The 20,978-nt window shown below is 38.2% G+C and overlaps 1 protein-coding gene and 1 long non-coding RNA gene across 7 annotated transcripts in view; one reads left to right on the plus strand and one right to left on the minus strand.

The window, feature by feature from the left end:
• The window catches only part of LOC136241689 (uncharacterized), a 152,715-nt gene that overhangs the window by 67,738 nt on the left and 63,999 nt on the right, over positions 1 to 20,978 (minus strand). The window lies entirely within an intron of this gene.
• Positions 12,159 to 14,371, plus strand: LOC136241404 (uncharacterized). Of its 4 annotated transcripts, none has more exons than XR_010694284.1 (8): positions 12,159 to 12,646; positions 12,699 to 12,858; positions 12,981 to 13,085; positions 13,136 to 13,404; positions 13,465 to 13,493; positions 13,544 to 13,676; positions 14,095 to 14,159; positions 14,219 to 14,371. It is a non-coding gene; the product is annotated as an uncharacterized lncRNA (long non-coding RNA). The 4 variants fall into 4 exon arrangements; XR_010694286.1 differs by having other exon boundaries at positions 13,584 to 13,676; XR_010694285.1 differs by having other exon boundaries at positions 13,341 to 13,404.

Consider the following 20,978-nt stretch of genomic DNA (forward strand, 5'->3'; position numbering starts at 1 on the left):
CCCCCTTCAAAATTTGAACTTGTTGACTTGCAGCAAGAACACCAAAGTGAAACTATTGTAGTTTGGCTGCACAAATGTACAGAAATATGGGAATAGAGCAGAGCTACAGCGCATGTAATAGGAAGAACTTGCTTTAATTAAAAAGTGTTAAGAAGAACAAGAATATAAATTAACTATACAAGAAAAAGCACTAATAAAGATAAAGATAATCTATATAACATCATTGACTGATGCAGCATTGCTGCATTCCTAATTAATTTTCTGTATTTCTAATTTGCTAGTGATTTTCAATTGGCCGCCTTTTTTCTCCTTTACACTGACTTGAAAAGGTGCCAGATTACTAGCCAATTAGAGTTAAAGGGAATTGTAGAAATTCAGCAAGACTGCATGAGTCAATGATAGGTGCCAATGTTGTATGATTTTTGTAAATAATTATACATGCATGGTTGTCAGTATTAAAGTAAAACGGTCATTATAAAGAGGTGATCTTTGTTGGGAGGTGGTCTTTATAAAGAGGTGACCACTAGGTGAAATTATCTTAATACACCTATTCCAGTCCAACATTCTATTCTACTGACTGAATCCAGGTGTCCCTTTCAAGTAACAAGCAATGAATTTTCCAACTTGGAGCTTCTAAAGCAGAGGGGGTGGAGCAGTGTAAACAGGCAAAATTAAGTTACTCAGTAGAGCAACAATATCATATCAGATTGGGAGTCTAGCCAAAGGAAAATTTTAGATGTTAAAAACCTATAGCTACTTTCATTGTGTAACTGTTGCAGCAAGCACGTAGTAACTGCATGCATGATTACAAACGTTTGTGAACATAATATGTGACCTATAACCATGGCTATATATATAGGTGGCTGGGATCTAGGGGGCACAGCTATAGGGGGTCTGAGGGGGCAAGAAGTTACAGGATAGAACAGTGTTTATTCCACTAAGAGGAGAATAATGGAACTCTAGCACACAAATTATATTCGTTTGCATAGATATAACTTTGTTTGGTATAACTGGATAAATGAAAGGCATACTCTTTCTACGACTCTTGCTTAAGACTTGTTCACTCTACTATGTGCTCCCTTCTATCATGAAATAGTGCATCCACGTATTCAAATTATTAAACTTTGGTGCAAATTGATGTGCAGTGATGGGAAACAAGGAATAATTATAATAATGATGCCTACGTAATCAGTGTGTTGTAGCTTGCCAGTGGTTAGTTAAAGCTATTGTATTTTCTTATTTTTTAAAACTAAATTTATTTTCACACATCCAGAGCATCAATCGTATAAGTAGCCAACAGCTACGTAAGTTCCCACCATTTTAGATAGCTTTTAACTTGAGGTTGCTGTATCATAGACAAGAGATGGTGGGGCAAGAGCCTGTTTACAAAATGTGTAGAGATGAATTAATTATGGCCATTCTGATTCCAAAACAGGAAGGAAGTTTGCAGTACAGGGCTTTATTGTTTTGAGTGGTTGACTGATTTATAGTTTACATTATGACTGCTCTATATTAGAGTATCCATGTTGAGGAAAATTTTAACTGCAAATGTGCAGTTGTCATTATTTGTTGAAACTTGCAATGAATAATGACAATACCGATTGTGTCCACGTAGTCTAGTGAAAAATAATTATTTATGGTAGGATTTTGAATTGCCAACTTCTCAGAAAGTCTGCTGAAAATGCCTGGTACCACTTATACTAGTGTTTACAACAATCAAAGTAATATGTCAGTCATGATATATAGGAGGAAGCAAAAAATAAGGGTTGTAATCATATGGCTTTACAATTAATATTAATGCAGTTTAATGAAATCTAATCTCATTTTCAAATAGCTGTTTGTTGAACTTGCTGTTTTTAAAGTTATGATTGTTACTATGTATTTGGTTTTTGCTGCTGTTTACCTGTAAGGTGTATTTCTGAGTCATCAATTTTAAGTGATATAATTATAGAAAACCTATATAATCAATTGATCAAATCAAATTGATTATAATCAATCAAACCTATATAATCAATTGTGCCAACTCTCCAATGGAAGATTCACGGAGAAAATTTTATGCAAAATTTACGGAATTCCGGAATCGCTATCTGTAAATGAAAACAGCGACATACTGAAATGGTAGCAAATACACATAAGGCCAATGAAACTTGATTACCAGTTTCTCGCTCAGATTTTTGAAAATTTGATGCGGGCGGGCGGTTATTAGTCATTATTCATTATGCACAACACACATCCAAACTTGAAGATTTCTGCCAAAAAACAGTGAGATCTACTTTGACTACTCTTGCATTAACTAAAGTACGTTACTAGAATATTCAGTTAATTCTGTAACTCCTAAACAAGTGATTTTTCCATTAGAGTATAGCTGATTGCTCTATTAGAATAAAAGTGACTGCTTTATTAGAGTATTTCGATGTGAAATACCAATAATGAAATTCCATGCGGATGTATCAAAAACATGCGGGCGATGACGCGAAACTGCTAATCAAATTTCATTGGCCTAACAAAAGGATGTGAATGAAAATAGGACAGGTTGTTGTTTGAATCAACGTTGAAACCGGGTCACTACTGCTGACCCGGATGTGACCCGGATTAATTAAAGCCGAGACGCGTTTGGGCTAATCTCGAGCGAGCGAACGAGTCTACATTTTGAGCGTTCGATTCGTGTTGAGTAAATATTGCAACTTCAGCCTAGTCTGGCGTAGCTGACCCGCGCGTAGCGCGAGGGTCTGGTGACAGCCGCATTCAGTACCTATGCAGATGGAATGCAATTAAATTTGAAAATACGCGCGAAACACTTCGACAATTTCCTCTACAAACCCTTACATTTGTGCTGGTTGTGGAAAAGACATAAGAAGCTCGCCATAATCAGTGGCCAAATCGGAATAACGTCATAGAATGTTGTTAATTGGTCACTAAGCGATCTGATTGGACGCACCAGTTTTTCGTAAGGCTGGCACAGGTACTGAATGCGGCTGTCACCAGACCCTCGCGTTACGCGCGCGGGTCGGCTACGCCAGACTAACTTCAGCCTAGCTGTAGGTTGAAGACTAAAAAACAAAAAAAAAAGGTCTTCACCTACTGACAATAGCTACCCCTCACCATAGATACCCTCAGTTTCGTGCTACATACTGCACTTACTAACAAATGGGCGTGGCTGAGCATATGTTGGTAATGCGATAAGTGGGCGTGGCTCACGAAAGAGCTACACGATAGCGTTTACAAGTTCCACGTCGTCAAACGGACAATTTCGTTTCTCACGTGATCCAATCCGGGTCAGACCCGGATAAAATGTGACCCGGATGACCCGACCCGGTTTCAACGCTGTCTTATACATCTGAGATTGTTGCTAAACACATAAAATAATATTATAGTGGTACATATTATACAGTGGTTGATAATCCCAATATACTGTACATTAGCATATTTGCTGGTACCATGAACCATAAAAAAAATTCTACCATATACTAAAGCGCTTTAACAGAAGAAATTTGATATTTCTCTATAATGCAAATATCAAAGCTTTTTGTTAAAATTTCATATTCGTCAGAATACTTACTGTAGTTATTCCCAGTCTAGTTTTTGTGCCAAACAGAATGACAGGACCAGCAGTTTGCTATTATATAATTTCCTAGTGCAGGGCATATATAAAGGCTAAGTGTATTTATTTATATATATATATATATATTTATTTTTTAGGTATTTAAGGGTATCCCGTATGCTCGACCTCCAGTCAATGAGCTCAGATGGCAGGATCTACTGTATGTGATTTTGTGCTGATTGTGTATAGTATACAGAATATAGATAGCTACATACTTAATGTACATGTTTTGATTTGCAGACCTCCGTACCCATGGCCAGGTGTTTTCAAGTGACTGAAGATCCTCCAGGCAGGGGCGTAGCTAGCCAGATGGTGGTGGGGGGCAGGCATCCTCCACAAAACACTCGACATTGTTCATGATCGCACAAAAGGCTAATGACCCAATGACGGGCTAGCCAACATACAGTGTTGTATTATTACAGCTTATGTAACTAGCTACATAACTACTTCATTACTGATTGCTACCAGTATCACTTATCAATGGAAATATTTTCGTCGAGCATCATCGAACGTGCTACATGACTTACTTAGTAATCCCTTGAATGCTGTGCTGTAAAGCCTATATATAATAATAATGTTCTCAGCACATTAGAGGGTATAATGTATGTACGTATACATGCACACATGAACACCACTGTTTACATTGTTGATCACCAAAAATTGAAGCAATTAGGGCATACGCTCCAAGCAAGAACAGGAAGTACAAGTATAATTTAAAGCACCGCATATACAAAAAATACAGCACTTGAGGGTGTCTCGAGACAATACAGCACTTTTCTTTGCCTTATCTCTTGACATGTCCCCTTATGCTGTATTTTCCGTACACACATGTAGCAGTGCTTTAACTGTAACATAATGGACATACTCACGATGTCCTAAATGTTTTCAATACAAATGTAGATAATTATATCCATTGTGGTCTGCATTAAGCAGTCACTGTACTTGTCTAATACCTATATTAAATGGTCAGCCAAGAATTCACCAATGAATCACTGTATAGAGGCTTTGCAGGAGGTGTTTGAGTCATGTGCGTGCATACAGAATGTTGTACACAATGCATGAGGAAGGATGCTATGGTATTCCATTAGCTGGTAAATTTTTAAATGCATATGCATGCCTGTGATTAGAAACACAAATGGCTGCTGTTCATCACATTGCTTTCTACTACACAATAATATAAGCTGAGTAGTGTACGAATGTGAGTGTGTATGAGGTTTGAACTGTACCAGATACTACCCAACTCAATGACAAAGAAAAAAAGGCGGTGTGGCCACTGGCCACACAAAGCTTCACACACCACAGAGACCTTAGGGCATTTGGAAGACTTCCAACTACCATTTATGGTTTAGCATCCTCCACAAAGATGTACGCAAATGTTAGAATACTGCAGGCAATTTATCCCAACTACTTTGTATCTCCAAATACTCATCTTGCTGCACATCAATTGGAATCACCAATGTGCAGCGTATATAGCTAGCATGATAACATTAAAGTGTGTACATGCCATTGATGACCTTAAGAATCATTGCCTGCTCTTATGCTAAACTCATAGACATTACAACACTTCTTTTAGCCAAGCCTCTAAGTTGATCACACCTGTATAAGCCAAGGCAGATTGTGCAAGTTAAACTACATGACTTTAATTTCTGTCACAGTATTCAAATAATGCCCCCCAGGGAAAAGTACAGTGCAGTACACGTTTCGTACAAAAAAAGTAACGTACCTCACATCCTGAGAGTTGAATAATTTTTTTCTCTCTTGTGTCCAAGCTTGTGTCTGTATGTCTCGTATTATCGATCTTCCATAGGCGCACTGTAAGTGTAATCTCTGATTAATTATTTTTATTAAAGCGCCTGAGGCGCTTATGGACTCAACATGGGTGAACAAAACGATAGCCCACTGTGTAACCATAGATATACTAACCCCAGTGCAGGGGCGTAGGGAGGGGGGGTTCCGGGGGGGTTCAGGAACCCCCTGTAAAATTTAGACTTCTGCAAGCAGGATCCTAACACACCATTTAGTGTGGCAGGACAAAATGAGTGAGCAATATAGTGCCCGGTAATGGCACAGCACAACAATTGATAAAACTTACATTCATCTCTCAGGGAAGGATTTACATTTACAGAGGTAACGTGAGCCCTCTTCAAAACTTGTTTAAAAGATCGATATACTCTAATAGAGCAGTCAGGTATATACTCTAATAGAGCAGTCAGGTATACTCTAATAGAACATGATGTAAATATCCATGTCCATATGAAGTTTTTTAGACATTCCAACATTAAATGCAAAACTTAGCATGACCTTATACTGCTATAGCTTTGGTGTGCAGTGTTTAAAGATATAGAGCTCCAGTAATTTATCACTCATGTTATGCAAAATGAATTCATGCTATGCATATTTGTATAGTTATATTGTTTTGATTGTCATTTGTATCAGTGGATTCATGGCTCCTATACCACAGTGAGATATAACCATCACTTACAGATTACTATGTGTGTCTATGTGTTATGCTGTCTGTTTCCACTAGGTGACTTTATCTAGTACTACCTTCATCCCAGGGGCACTTAATGCATCATAATTAATGTACTTTTTGCATAAAATATAGCAATTTGCTGAGTTTTGATTTATTAAAATATTGAAAGTCTCTCAGTGGCTGGGGGCTGCGCCCCCAGACCCCTGCTTATAGTAACTCAATGCTGGTGTTGGAACCCCCTTTCAAAAAATCCTGGCTACGCCCCTGCCCAGGTACCTGGGGTTAGTATATCTATGCTGTAACATGGTAATCGCAACTTCAGTCTAGCTTATTATTGTAAAATCACTCTCCAAAAAAGGTTACCCCAATTTTACGTTTTTAGAATGCAATTGTAGCACCTCCAACATCACAACGATAATTATTTTTAGAGGCGCCTATTTGTATGAAAATGTCGCTGGCGAGTCGCTGGTGAAGGTGAAACGAGGTAAAATAAGTGTTTTGCCGCCATGGCTAAGTGATCTTTGGTTGATAAACTGATTTGAGCCTACTGAATTAAAGAAAAACTTGCGGCAACTTCATTTATCATCAAGTACCTGATCTACGTACACATGTACGTAACATACGTAAGGCTCTTCAAGGCTTCCCCTGGATTCGCCCATGTGTATGCATTTTATGATACAATAGTTTTGGTGAGGTTCTTACTTTACCTCTTATACTGTATAGCCTAAATATTTTGAGGGTCAATGTTAGGCCTGCACTCCAAATAAATTCTATGTTTCCCGTCCACCGCCCGCATCTGGTAACTACCAGCTCTAAATATTCCATTATTCCGTATTCTTCCATTATTTTCCGGTTATTCTTGCATACCGATAGGCTCAGTAAAAGTTATCTTGAAACAGTGTCAGCTTACGTGTCAGCAGTGCTAACAAGTCAGCACAAACTTCACGTTTGTCATTTTTGCAACTTACAAAGGAAGGAACAAGCTTTTATGCAGTCTTTTTGGCTGTGCCAGGTAAATAATGGCTTGAAAATCTAACCAATCTTATAATGAAATAATGAAAATGGACCGCCCGCCCGCATGCAAATATGCCTGAGGGAAACAGAGAATTTATTTGGAGTGGCCTTACCTAAACTCCCAAAACGTATAAGACCTAGACTACATGGAAGTCTAAATCAGGATAAAGTTTTTGCTGGTAACCCAAAGCCACAAAAACTGATTTTCCCCCTCAAAATATTTTGGCTATATGGTATGCAGTGACAATTACGTGATTGTGTCATGTGTGTGCTTTTAATAAGACTTTACTAGTCTCGTCAACACAGACTGTTTTTATTCTTTTTTCATTTGGTCAGGAGTCTGGTAACATAGCCAACAGCTAGTCGCATAGCAGCTTTAATTTCTGTTAATTGAATGACCTGCTAATGGATCCATGAGTATCATTATTGTAGCCTGTTACCAGGTTATCTTTTTCCCCGACCAAATGACAAAAGAAAAAATACAACCTGTATTGACGAGACCAAGAATTTAACACAATTATGTCATGATGTCAGGTACTAGTCAAGAAGGGTCGTTGTAGTGTCCCCAGTGATGCCACATGCAACAGTCATGATCAAGTGGATAGTGTGCCCAGATGAGGAACCCCTTCAGCAAGATAGAATTGTACCAGAAGGTGGCCAAGATGAGGACTCCTTTTCCCAACAAGATAACCCAATAAAAATGGAAATAATGTTAGTTTGTTAATTGATTCCATTGATCCAATAAATGCTGATTGGAGAAAGACAGAATACAAGCGGCAACATTGAGTCAAGGAAGAATCCACTGAGGAGGTAGATCAAACACTCATCAAGGATTTTGGACGCTCGAGACTAGAGAGGGGAGTATTGTGACAGTGACAATTGTAACTCTAGTAATTACAAACAGGTAAATGCTATCATGTGCTTTTTGAACTGTATGCATACACATGCACACACTTAGACTCAATGTACATATTAGCTGTATATATTAGTTATTCACACCTTGATTCTTAGCTACCGTGGTTTTGTATAGGAACTTTAATCTGTGTAATAGGCCACATTTTTTTGTTCTATTACTCATTGTAGTTTTGATTCTTTTTGGCTTGTACTTCTACTTTGTAGTTGTTGTGTTGTATTGCTAAACTTTGATACTGATTGTTGTGTTTACTCTTCACGGTCTTCCTGGCTAAATAGCAGCATCCAGCTTGCGCGTGAGAATGCTCCTGCTAACAGTGCTTGTGTTGTACATGATTGATTTGATTTATTATTTAGACTCCAGCAATTAACTATAGCTGTTCTTCCTTACAAGAGTTTTAAAAAAATTAGCTACAAAACAACTAAAGCTCACAAAATACAAAAACGCACATGCACAAAAAATATAATGAAAATAATAGAAAAATAACAATAAAGAAATTACAATTTATCTAACAAACACATATAATAAACTGCTTATATTGGCCATTAACAATGTGGTCATTAAAGTGGGAAGGGAGGTGGTTCCACCATGCCTGATAGCGAAAGAAACCTTGTGAAAATGTATGGTTAAAATTCGTTGGATTAGCAAAGTACTGCTTAACTCTTCTAAAGTACTTCTGATGGCTATTGCCACAGCCAATTGATGGCTTGATTGCATGTGCTATAATAAGAATTTACCACTTGTCATGATGTCTAGGGTGTTAGTCAAGAAGAGTCATTGTTAACATCCCCATGACACCACTGTGATAAAATATACGCATATGGCTAGCTATGCATCACATAATAGGGCCATGCAGTGGGTTTGATTGTCAAGATTATAACTCCCTATTACAAAGGCTTTTAGTAGTCAGTCCTTAGTTAGTGGAATGGTGATCACAAGGAAACAGTTTCACATAAAACCACTCCACAAAGGAGGATCATCTGATGATTTCAGTAATTGTAGGCCAGTTACATTTGTGTGTCTGCTGCAGCTGGTGCTTAAGTTTTTAGAAAAGTTTGTACATATACATATATATGTATGCAGCTATCAAGTTACAATACTACTATTACAATATCTCAACTATAGCCCTAGTCAGTGTTGGGCAAGTTATTTTGTAAAAGTAACTAGTTACATATTACATATTACTTGCAACTAAACTATTTAGTTACAGTTACATATTACCCATAAAATAAAGTAACTGTAATAATATTACATATTATATTACTTTGTGTCCACAGCCTTAAGCTGTCACGTGTGAAACTACCACCTTATCACGTGACATGATTGCGTTGTTGGACAATATGCAAATTTTGGTTATAAGTAGGAAGCTGGTGAATAAGCTTCATTCAGTAGGTATCGTTGCTTTGTTGTGGCTAGGCGTTACTCAGGAATAACTAACAAGATTAGTAACTTCGTTACTTGTAGTAATAATATCCACCCCAAAAACACCTTCGCTGTAAAAAAGGCGCGCCCAAGAAACTACAAGTACCTGGAACCCAATGTAAAAAACCAAAAAGAAGACAGCTCAGCTGAAGTGAAAAGTAACTGGTAACTTAAAGAGCTGATATCTGAAGCGGCCAAGAATACAATTACTAAAGTTTAATCCATGCAAGAACACCTTGGCTATAAAACAGGTGTGTACCTGAAAGTAACTGGCAACTGAAATGGCTGATATCTGAAGCGGCCAAGAATGAATGGTCATATACAACTAATTCAAAAATTTAACACTGAACCTTTATAATTCGGCTGTGTTCTATATTCACTCTTGCTGCATCGTAAAGTAATTTCTTTTAACTCTAATTGGCTGGTAATTTGGCCGCCTTTTTTAATAGTCAGTATAATAGAGCAAAAAAAGGCGGCCAAATTACCAGCCAATTAGAGTTAAAAGAAATTACTTTACGATGCAGCAAGAGTGAATATAGAACACAGCCAAATTATAAAGGTTCAGTGTTAAATTTTTGAATTAGTTGTATATGACCATTCATTCTTGGCCGCTTCAGATATCAGCCATTTCAGTTGCCAGTTACTTTCAGGTACACACCTGTTTTATAGCCAAGGTGTTCTTGCATGGATTAAACTTTAGTAATTGTATTCTTGGCCGCTTCAGATATCAGCTCTTTAAGTTACCAGTTACTTTTCACTTCAGCTGAGCTGTTTTATTTTTGGTTTTTTACATTGGGTTCCAGGTACTTGTAGTTTCTTGGGCACGCCTTTTTTACAGCGAAGGTGTTTTTGGGGTGGATATCACTCATTTTTGTCAGTGATAGACTCTACATTCACTGTTAAAAATAGGGTGTAATCCAATCATCTTTAGAGGAGTTCTAACTGCTGTTTAAATTAAACTCCTTTGAAGGGAGTTGTAGTACTCCCCAGGGGTGCTCTAGGAGCAACTAAAAGGTGTTACAAAGGCGTTACAATACTCCCTAAGAGTGTTCTAGGAATAGCTATAAAGGCGTCACAGTACACTTTAAAGGTGTTCTAGTGCTCTCCATGGTGGCATTTTGTTGAAAAGAAATGTAGGCTTGCTATAACATTCCTGTAACCTTCATGTTGATTTCAATTTATACGCAATGATTAACAACAACAAACCACATTAGCAGTACACAATTATATTTTTGCAACACTTTTATACTTATCACATGGTTGTTTCCAAGTCATTCTTATACAAGTTAACAAAATGTATTTATAACCTAACTTTTAAAAGAAGCATCTGATTGTGGGTTTCAATATACCAAGGTGTAAGCAAACACCCTTACAGTGGCTTAGCTATTATGGGGAATAAAGTGACATTTGTGGTGTTCAATAACACCCCTAGTGCTACAGTACTCCCTTAGGGTGTTGTAAATACCATGGGTGTACATGAACACCTTTACGATGGGTGCACCTGTAACACCTCATTTTAACAGTGTTTGGTTTAAAAGGTAATTTTTTTGGAAATGAGCAATTAACATTAATACAGAATATTATTTTGGAGAGTCAGTAAAATCCATACATAATAATGATTGTTTCATAACACCGTAAATTCGGAAGTATGAATTTACGGTGTAGTATGACTGTTCTATTAGAGTAAATCTATCTTTACTGCCTGCATGTGACGAATATATCTCATATCTGTGCATGTTAAATGCTTCAGACACCTAATTAAACTTGCAAGTGACTAATTAGTTTACAGTTGCTACACAGCTATAAATACATTTGTAATTATTATCACCATAATCATTTATCATGATATAACCATTTTTTATTATTTTGGTCACAACTTCAGGATTAGAGCAGCAGAGAAAGGAATAGAGGACTCAACCATCAAGACTTGTATATGGGAGATGGAACAGTATTGCGATGGACAATGCCGGTACTAACCCCTCAAGGGTGTTGCAGTACAGTATAGATGCAAGATCAGAGCCTCGATTGTCACCTTTTGACTGTGGTCACAACTTCAGGATTGGAGCAGCAGAGAAAGGAATGGAGGACTCAATCATCAAGACTCGGGGAGATGGAATAGTATTGCCAAGGATAATGCCAGCACTAACCCCTCAAGGTTGCCACAGTGCAGGATCGATACAACCACTCCAACCAGTGCATAAGACCAGAGCCTCGATCATCACCTTTTGACTGAAATTTTTATACTTGATGAAGCAATTAAAACAAAAAAGTTGTAGTACTTATACTTTCCTGAGGGAGCATGCCCCCAGAGTCCCAGACTCCATTGCCTGTTCAGCAGAATAATAGGATTGAGCCTTACTACCACTTTTACCTTTATTCTTGGCCCGGATGTACATATCGGCAACATAATACAGTAGCTGTAGATAATGCCCCTAGGCAGAGCTATAGGGGTGGGAATTTTTCCCTATTATCACACTATCACAGTAGTTCTTCTCGCAGTTCTTTGCCTGGCCATCATCAACTGCTGTCAAAACATTAGTGTCGTCCCCCAGACCCTTCCTCAAGCATGCTTATCACACAAAAATAACTTAGTTTAGCAGTGCACAAACAATTATTGACAGCATATGTACACTTACCGCATTGTTGAACCATGTATACCACCAGAATCCACCGGATTCAGTGACAACTAACACGTGATCTATTTAGGGGAAATCTCGTGGAAAGTCTCTAATTACCTTAAGCGGACACTCGTGATACGTGGTTTTAAATTGAATGATTTAAGAATGTAACTAGATGGTGAGGCGTACTTTAATCGGCTCGACTTTAATGAGAAACTCGAGCCCCTCGTGAGAAACTACATCGCTTGAGCAACGCTTGAAGAAGTAAGAGTCAAGAATACTGATCGAGGTACTCTATGATATATGCCGGTCTTGAATGCTAACGAAACGAGGAGTGAAGTTTGTGTAACGTGTCACATCGCCACACACTGATTCACCGTGTTTGTGCGATAGGGTTTATGGACCTGTCCACCAGATGCTGAAAGGAAATTCATTCCACCACATGTTGAAAGGAAATTCATTCCAACTTGTGAAGTTATTGATACTACTCATTGTTGGGGTCCACGGGGACATCGATGATCATTTACCAGTCAGCTGTAAGTAATGTCACAACAGAAGGAAAGGAACCATTTCCATACCCCGGCTATGGCATACTGATTTTCCTGGTCAGTTTATGTACACTCAACCACAGATCGAAATATAGAACTTTGGTTGCAGGTGGAAAATAAACACCTTTTTACTCAGTTACAAGAGATTCACCCAGCTGGGATAAAATGTTGAAGTGAATATCATTAGTACTAACTTGTTCATCAGGTATTGGACAATTCCAAGTGTCCAGATTATGCAGTTGTCCTCATGTTCAAGTTTACACGTTTAGGCAAGTTCCACAACGTCCTATAATCTATTACTATGTCAGTGTGGAATAATGCTTATATGATATTTTTCATATTCCAGGCTTTAGGTGTATTGTATTTAAAACCTGCTTGTTGGTTTTTGCAGGCCATCTGGTCATACTGGTTTATCCACTAGCAGTTGAATGTGATCATGGTACATATGTAATTTGAGACCATGCAAGAACAAAGATACAGGTGTCATGAATTTCAGGTCAGTTAACGTTCAGAGGAATTGTATTATTGCAATTGTTGTTTTTGTAGTTATCAATTATCAGTGACCAGTTTGTGATAGCGTACTTTTGTTTGACCAGTGACCTAATGTTCTGGTTTACATGCTTACCCAACAGTTATGTTACTCACTTAACCTGCATATGGGATATATATATTTTTAGTTCATTTTGATTATCCATCCTTTATTGGTACAGCCTGGCATATTGATTTTTTGCACATTCTCTTTTTAATTCAGTGCCTGCTGGATTGTTTCGTCAGATATCGAAACAGGTGTCTTGGTGTTGCGACCAATGTTCCAGGTCAGTTTGCATGTGTGTTTAATTTAAGGCTGACTTCAGTGCCTGCTTATTCTTTTACAGGTCTCGGTATCGAGTGTCATGAATTTCAGGTCAGTTGACATACAGAAGAATTGTATTATTGCAATTGTTGTTTTTGTAGTTATCAATTATCACTGTATACTCGTGATGTGAATTTGCAGGTCAGTCTACTCAGATGTATCGGGTATAGTGTTGATGGGTTCAAACAAATACCCAGTGTAGACTGTAGTGGCATCAAGGGTGTTAATTTCTAGGTCAGTTTACATGTTGTGATGTTAGTGATTTTTTCCTAGTACCCAGATGTTAAGTGTATTGTATTTAATGACTACCTGTTATGTTTTTAAATTATGGTATATCAGTGTAGACAGTACAACAGTAAGCCTTCTGTGTTGTAGTAACTATTTGTTTCATAATTATGCTGTTGTCCTGGAATGGCACAATTTTTGGGCAACCAGTGTGAAGTCCAGTGGTACAAACATTGTATTATGACCAAGTTGTGATAGCGTACTTTTGTTTGACTAATGTCCTAATGTTCAGGTTTGACATGCTTACCCAACAGTTATGTTATTCATTCACTTAGCCTGGGATGTAATTTTTGTTCATTTTGATTATCCATGCTATTATTGATACAGCCCGGCATATTGATTTTTTGTACATTCTCTTTTAATTCAGTGCCTGCTGGATTGTGTCATCAGATATCGAAACAAGTGTTTTTGGTGTTGCGACCAATGTTCCAGGTCAGTTGCATGAGTGTTTAATTTAAGGTTAACTTCAGTGCCTGCTTATTCTTTTACAGGTCTCAGTATCGTCATGCTGACATACAAGAAATCATCACTATTGTTGGAACTATTTTTAGTCAAGTCTTGATGTGATGTTGATTAACGTTGTTACACATTGTTGTATGTTTACCATATGGCAAGAAATTTTCATGGCCATCATGAAATTTGAATATTGTGTAAGTTGTGTGGAACAACCCCAACTCATAAATGGTCACTGGCAAACCACGAACCACATTCGAGCCACAACACCACCAACCACATTCGAGCAATCCATTACAAAATTTTGTTGCACCATTTGTGTGTGCATAACACTTAATGAAAGCCACAACACAAGCTACATGGTAGACACTACATAGAGGTGGTAACCCCTAAAGGCTTGTTACCTTTTGTATTCACCTTATCGGCCTTTGTGGTTAATCTATTAAAAATTACATTTAAATAGAGAATTTAAGAGTATGCTTAAAGCACCTTCGCTAGTGATTTTGTTCTTCACACCATAAGACAACTGGCGATTTATAAACGCTCGCATTGGGGTGTGGCACTAAATGGAATTTAAAAGATTTCTGCTTAAAACGCCATCCCTAGGGAACTTACGGTTCAGCAAGTTGTCACAACTTGTTTATCAGGCATTAGAGTTTGTGTCCACGTCGTGCCTTTAAAAGTTATTGTAGGGATTAGAGGTTTGATTGAAGAAAATACGCGTATAGGCAAACCAGCATTGGATAATGTCAGTGCTAGATGGACTATACAAATACGACTATGTTGACTGGTATAACGTGACAGTAGTTGTAACATAAGGTAGAGAAATAAAGTGAAATACGCCTATTTTTTATTTTGCTATGGTTACTTTTTTTTATTTTAGCGAGGTCGCAAGAAAACTATGATGACGACTCCTAAAGATTTTTTTATCACGTAACGCAATACAAATCTATTGAGAGATGTTGCGTAATCTAGGACTAATATTGCGAAACCGGCCCTACACGTAAATAACTCACAGTAGTGGCCGCGCGTCTTTTAATTGGGCGTGCGCTTTGTAGTTGCTTGGCCGCGCGACTCACTACCGTGAGTCTTGATTACGTAATATTAGACTCGTTACAGTAACTATATTACTTAGGTAACGCGTTACATTTGTAAGTAAAGTAGCTTGCGTTATATTACCTGTTTTTATAGCGTATTTCGGTATATTAGTTTGTTACCACAAAAGTAATAATATTACGTAACGCGTTACATAAGTAACGCGTTACTCCCAACACTGGCCCTAGTCACCATGCAAGAGCTTATCAACATGGCAGAAGATATATTATAATATTATACTACTGGTTACAGTGGACACTATTACTTCTCTATCTTTATGCATTGTTATTATTAAATTTGCGAAAGGCATTATTAATTTTGATTCACCTGACCGTTACATTTTGCAACAATGGTTGCATGTGTTGTCAAACTCTGCTGTACCAGAATCATAATAGAGGCAAACACAATAGCCAATTCTTATCATGAAGGGTTTTCACAACAAGAAGTGCCTTAGCATCTCCTTATCTACATCAACACTCTTCCATGCACAGGAGCGGATCTAGGATTTATAAAAGGGGGGGGGGGGAGGAGGCTAACTCAAGATACGAATCTCTTGGGTGGAGGTGTGCGAAGCATGCTAGAACTAGGGGCATGGCCCCCCCAGGGAAAGTTTGAAATATAGATGCTAAAATACTGCAAATTGGAGACATTTCCACATAAATTGCGTATTTCTGCCTGTAGATATTATACTACCTTTAGATATATATGGCTCTCTGCAGCATTTGCTAATGGAAAGGTTTGGGTAGGTCCAGACAACCAAGCACATGATGCACCCTCTCACAATTGCATGCATGATAATGTTGAAACTGGAAAATTTTGAAATTTGAATGATATGAGATTGAATCTGAGAGCATTATCAATGGAAATTGTGTACCTGAATTAAGCACACCTGTACTGGTAATAACTACACAAGTAGATGAACTAGCCTTTTAAACAGACCAATGCACTTCATTGTATATAATTATAGGCGCCGGCTGATTTGGAAAAATTCCATAACAGAACCAACTTTTATGCTTACACTGAATGTTCTATTAGAGTAGTAGTTAGGTGACTGTTCTATTAGAGTATCTCAATCTTGTACACATCCAACGCTGATACAGGGTCCTTGTTGCATAACCTTTAGCATAAATCCACTAATAATGCCTTGGAAAGATGTTTATAAGGTGGGTTTATGAGTATTTGTATTATTAGTGATCATATAATTATGCTAAGACAAAATTTCATTATAATTCTCGGCATATTGATTAAGTAAAGCCTAAAAGTGAAGGGGGGGGGGGCTTCAGCTCCCAAAGTCCACCCCCTAGATCTGCCCCTGATGCATCTAGATCTGTCATCATCAAATCATACTACTACTACACTGTACAGATAGACTCTCTGTTATTCTGGGTGACTGGGTCTACTTTTGACGTTACATCAGATACAATTACTGGCTCATGAGCAATTGAATGAAACTTAATGCATCACGATTTTGTGTTATGTGGTTTAACCAACTCAACTACTATGAATAATCAAGTATCCAATGTGTGTACAAATAATAATACTATCGTCATCTTGTCATTTTAAACACTCCCTGTTGATAGCATTGTCAAACTATATACCTATTGCTTGAATCATGCATGTACTTGCCATTTATGCTCTGCCAGTATGGGATACATTCAAATACTGACACAACAAAATTATTCACATATAGTTCGTAATCTTGCATGGAGCTCATTGCTTATATGTATCAGCTCAAGAAACATCATCTTGTACTACCTCCATTTACAATGGCATACTAAATGTGAACAATTACTAAGATTCTGTATGTAGTTGGATGATGTTCATGTTTTCACCCAACAGAGGCATTCAGCACTCATTTTATAAGGACTAAATTGTACTTTGTAAATCTCACTCAATACCTTCTAACATATACCTAACAATTCGTTTGATAGCAGGCCACCTGTTGGTGAAAATTGCACTACCAGATAATCTCAAGGAACTGCAAACTTTTATAATGATTTTATAATAAGCTACACTTTGATGTTTCATGTATTATTGTTGTGTCTGTTAATTGCTTTTGTACATCGTGAATTTTGTGTACCACTACATGTGATTTGTTTGTTGTTTTTTGTACTCCAAAAGGAAGCAATGGCTTCTGTCGATTATTGTGAATTCAAATAGCCAATCAATCTGCTGCCACCAGTATTACTATCAGTATAGAGTACTTCATTTGTTTAAAAAAGCAGCTAGCTAATTGAAGATAATTGCAATTTATCTAGTCTATCTGTTATCATGGACACAGGACTACTTTCTTGGCTACACAATACAGTATAGGGTGTGGGATGTCTCCTGAGCTTAATTTTAACTTGGGCATATACCATGTACTGCTTTCAGTACAAAATGAACATGTGAATCTGGCTTCATCATAGAATGCTATTATGACTAAAACATCTGCAAGCTTAATAGTAAAACTAATAGAATATCAATGAACACCAAATTGCCAATGGAAACACTCACAGAATATGAATATCCATGAACCAAACTAGTATATAGATAGCAATTACTGGCTATGATTTTCAGAATCTACAGTTTATACTGACCAGTGGGATGTATACATGAAAGGAAAAAGACACATTGGAGTTACAACCCTAAGGCCAGAAGCTGTAGACATTTGCTAAATTTCCACTTAGCTACCAGTCCTGATGCATTGCCTTCACTGCTTTTGCATGTTGACTGATCGCTATTGCTCTCCCAGCTTTTTATGTTGAATGACAGTTCATTAGCTACACCTTAATTGCACATTGGTTATTAGTGTTCCCTATGTAAGTAATAGTAAGTATGTATATAGCTACGCCATGCATGTTGACTGCACAGGCATTGCTCTCAATATAGGGATGCCTATATAGCTAAACTTTGTATGTTGACTTTCCTTGCTAAGTTCATTGCATGTTAATGGTTGTTACATGGTACTTACAGCAGATACATTAACAGCAGATGACCTGGCAGTGGTATATCTAGAATAATAATTCTTCCAAAGAATAAATTTTTGTGTAAAAATTACAGTGTATCAAGGGAGTAATAGTGATCAGTCAACATACAAGGTGTAGCTAGGGAGCAATAGTGTCCAGCCAACATGCAAGATGCAGCGAAGGAGCAATAAAAGTCAGTCAACATGCAAAGTGTAGCTAGGGAGCAATAGTGATCAGCCAACATGCAAGGTGTAGCTAGGGAGCAATAGTGATCAGTCAACATACAAGCTGTAGCTAGGGAGAAATAGTGGCCAGTGAACATGCAAGCTGTAGCTAGGGAGCAATAGTGATCAGTCAACATACAAGGTGTAGCTAGGGAGCAATAATGATCAGTCAGCAAGCAAGGTATAGCTAGGGAGCAATAATGTCCAGCCAACATGCAAGCTGTAGCTAGGGAGCAATAGTGATCAGTCAACATACAAGCTGCAGTTAGGGAGCAATAATGTCCAGCCAACATGCAAGGTGTAGCTAGGGAGCAAAAGTGATCAGCCAATTGCAACATGCAAGATGTAACTAGAGAGCAATAGTGATCAGTCAAAGCGTAGCTAGGGAGCAACAGTGATCAGTCAACATGCAAGGTGTAGCTAGGGAGCAATAGTGATCAGTCAACATGCAAGGTGTAGCTAGGGAGAAATAGTGGCCAGCCAACATGCAAGGTGTAGCTAGGGAGAAATAGTGGCCAGTGAACATGCAAGGTGTAGCTAGGGAGAAATAGTGGCCAGTGAACATGCAAGGTGTAGCTAGGGAGCAGTGAACATGCAAGGTGTAGGTAGGGAGCAATAGTGTCCACTCAACATACAAGGTGTAGCTAGGGGGAAATAGTGGCCAGTGAACATGCAAGGTGTAGCTAGAGAGCAATAGTGATCAGTCAAGGTGTAGCTAGGGAGCAATAGTGATCAGTCAGCATGCAAGGTGTAGCTAGGGAGCAATAGTGATCACTCAACATACAAGGTGTAACTGGAGAGCATGCATTCAGAGCAATAGTGATCAGTTGACATGCAAAGTGTAGTTAGGGAGCAAGTGTCCAGTCAACATACAAGGTGTTGCTAGGGAGCAATAGTGATCAGTTGACATGCAAGGTGTAGCTAGTGACCAATCAACGTAGCTAGGGAGCAATAGTGATCAGTCAACATGCAAGGTGTAGCTAGGGAGCAATAGTGATCAGTTGACATGCAAGGTGTAGCTAGTGACCAATCAACGTAGCTAGGGAGCAATAGTGATCAGTCAACATGCAAGGTGTAGCTAGGGAGCAATAGTGATCAGTCAACATGCAAGGTGTAGCTAGGGAGCAATAGTGATCAGTTGACATGCAAGGTGTAACTGGAGAGCAATAGTAATCAGTCAACATGCAAGGTGTAGCTGGGGAGAAATATAGTATCTATTCAACCTGCAGGTTGTAGCTAGGGAGCAATACGGTGCCAGTCAACATGCAAGGTGTAGCTCAGTAGTAGGGAGCAATGAGTTGAGAGACTTCACAGCTGCTGTCAAACCTCCATTGCAGCCTCTTACAGGTGAGACCCTTTGATTTGTAACAGCTTATAATGAGGATGGACTCATGTAGATGTTTCTGCTTTAGGATTCTGGGGAGGTAAACATCAGAAGGCATTTTTTGATGTCAAAGTGTTTGATGCTAATGCACCTTTATATCATGGCACCCAAGTATCCTCACTTTATTGACATTTTGAATGTGAGAAACAACGGAAGTATGAACAATGTATTAGGGAAATTGAGATGGGTCCACTTGTATTTTCAACATTTGGTGGTATGGGTCATGCTGCTGTTGTATTTTACAGAAGACTGGTTTTCCTTGTCTTTCTTCAGAAGGAGTTGTCATATAGTTCTGTGATGCACAGTAATGGCTGTACTGCAGGATTTTTTATGCTCTGCTATGTGTTTGAGAGGAGCTAGATCACATCAGTCTGTCCACTTCCACTAGGAATACTTGACCTTGCACTAGCTGTGGGTCATGTGGCTCCAGCTCAATGATTGTAATTTGATCTTAGTATTTGTCTTCTGACTAGCACTGTTAACGTCTTTAGTGCCGGGGGTGGTGACAAGGGGTGCTGGTAACCCCGGGAATAAAAAAAACAATAATAAAGCTATAGAGAGCAATAGTGGTCAGTCAACATTCAAAGTATATGTAGCTATAGTGAGCAATGATGACCAGTCAACATGTAAGCTGTAATTATGGAGCAATATAGCAACCACTCAACATGCAAAGTGTATGTAGCTATAGGAGCACCAGTCAACATGCAAGGTGTAGCTAAACATTATATAGGAGAAAGCCATATACTCGATGTGCAGCTTTACATACCCGTTATAGCAAACCACTGCCAGTATAGCTATAAAACTTGATAAACTTCTTGTCTGCAGCTAGATTTCCCCTTCAGCATGACAACAAAACATACACCTGCAATGTTCTATCAGTGCAGTTGTGACTTTACACTAAGTACCCAGCCCTGTGATTAGCACACCAGTGTAAAGCTAGTAAAATGTTAGTTTTTTAAATACCACACTGCTGCAGCATTAGTACACAAATATTATGATTTTAGAATGAATAATACATCTCACCAAAACAAATTATTACTCCACCCGTCACACACTTGTTCAAATCTATCAGTTAAGTTCTGAAATTATCAAACTCAGTGGCATAACTAGATGGGTTTCTGGGGTTTCAACAGAAACCCCCTTTTTA

The sequence above is a fragment of the Dysidea avara genome, chromosome 12 (assembly GCF_963678975.1).
Source record: "Dysidea avara chromosome 12, odDysAvar1.4, whole genome shotgun sequence".
NCBI classification, from domain to species: Eukaryota; Metazoa; Porifera; class Demospongiae; order Dictyoceratida; family Dysideidae; genus Dysidea; species Dysidea avara.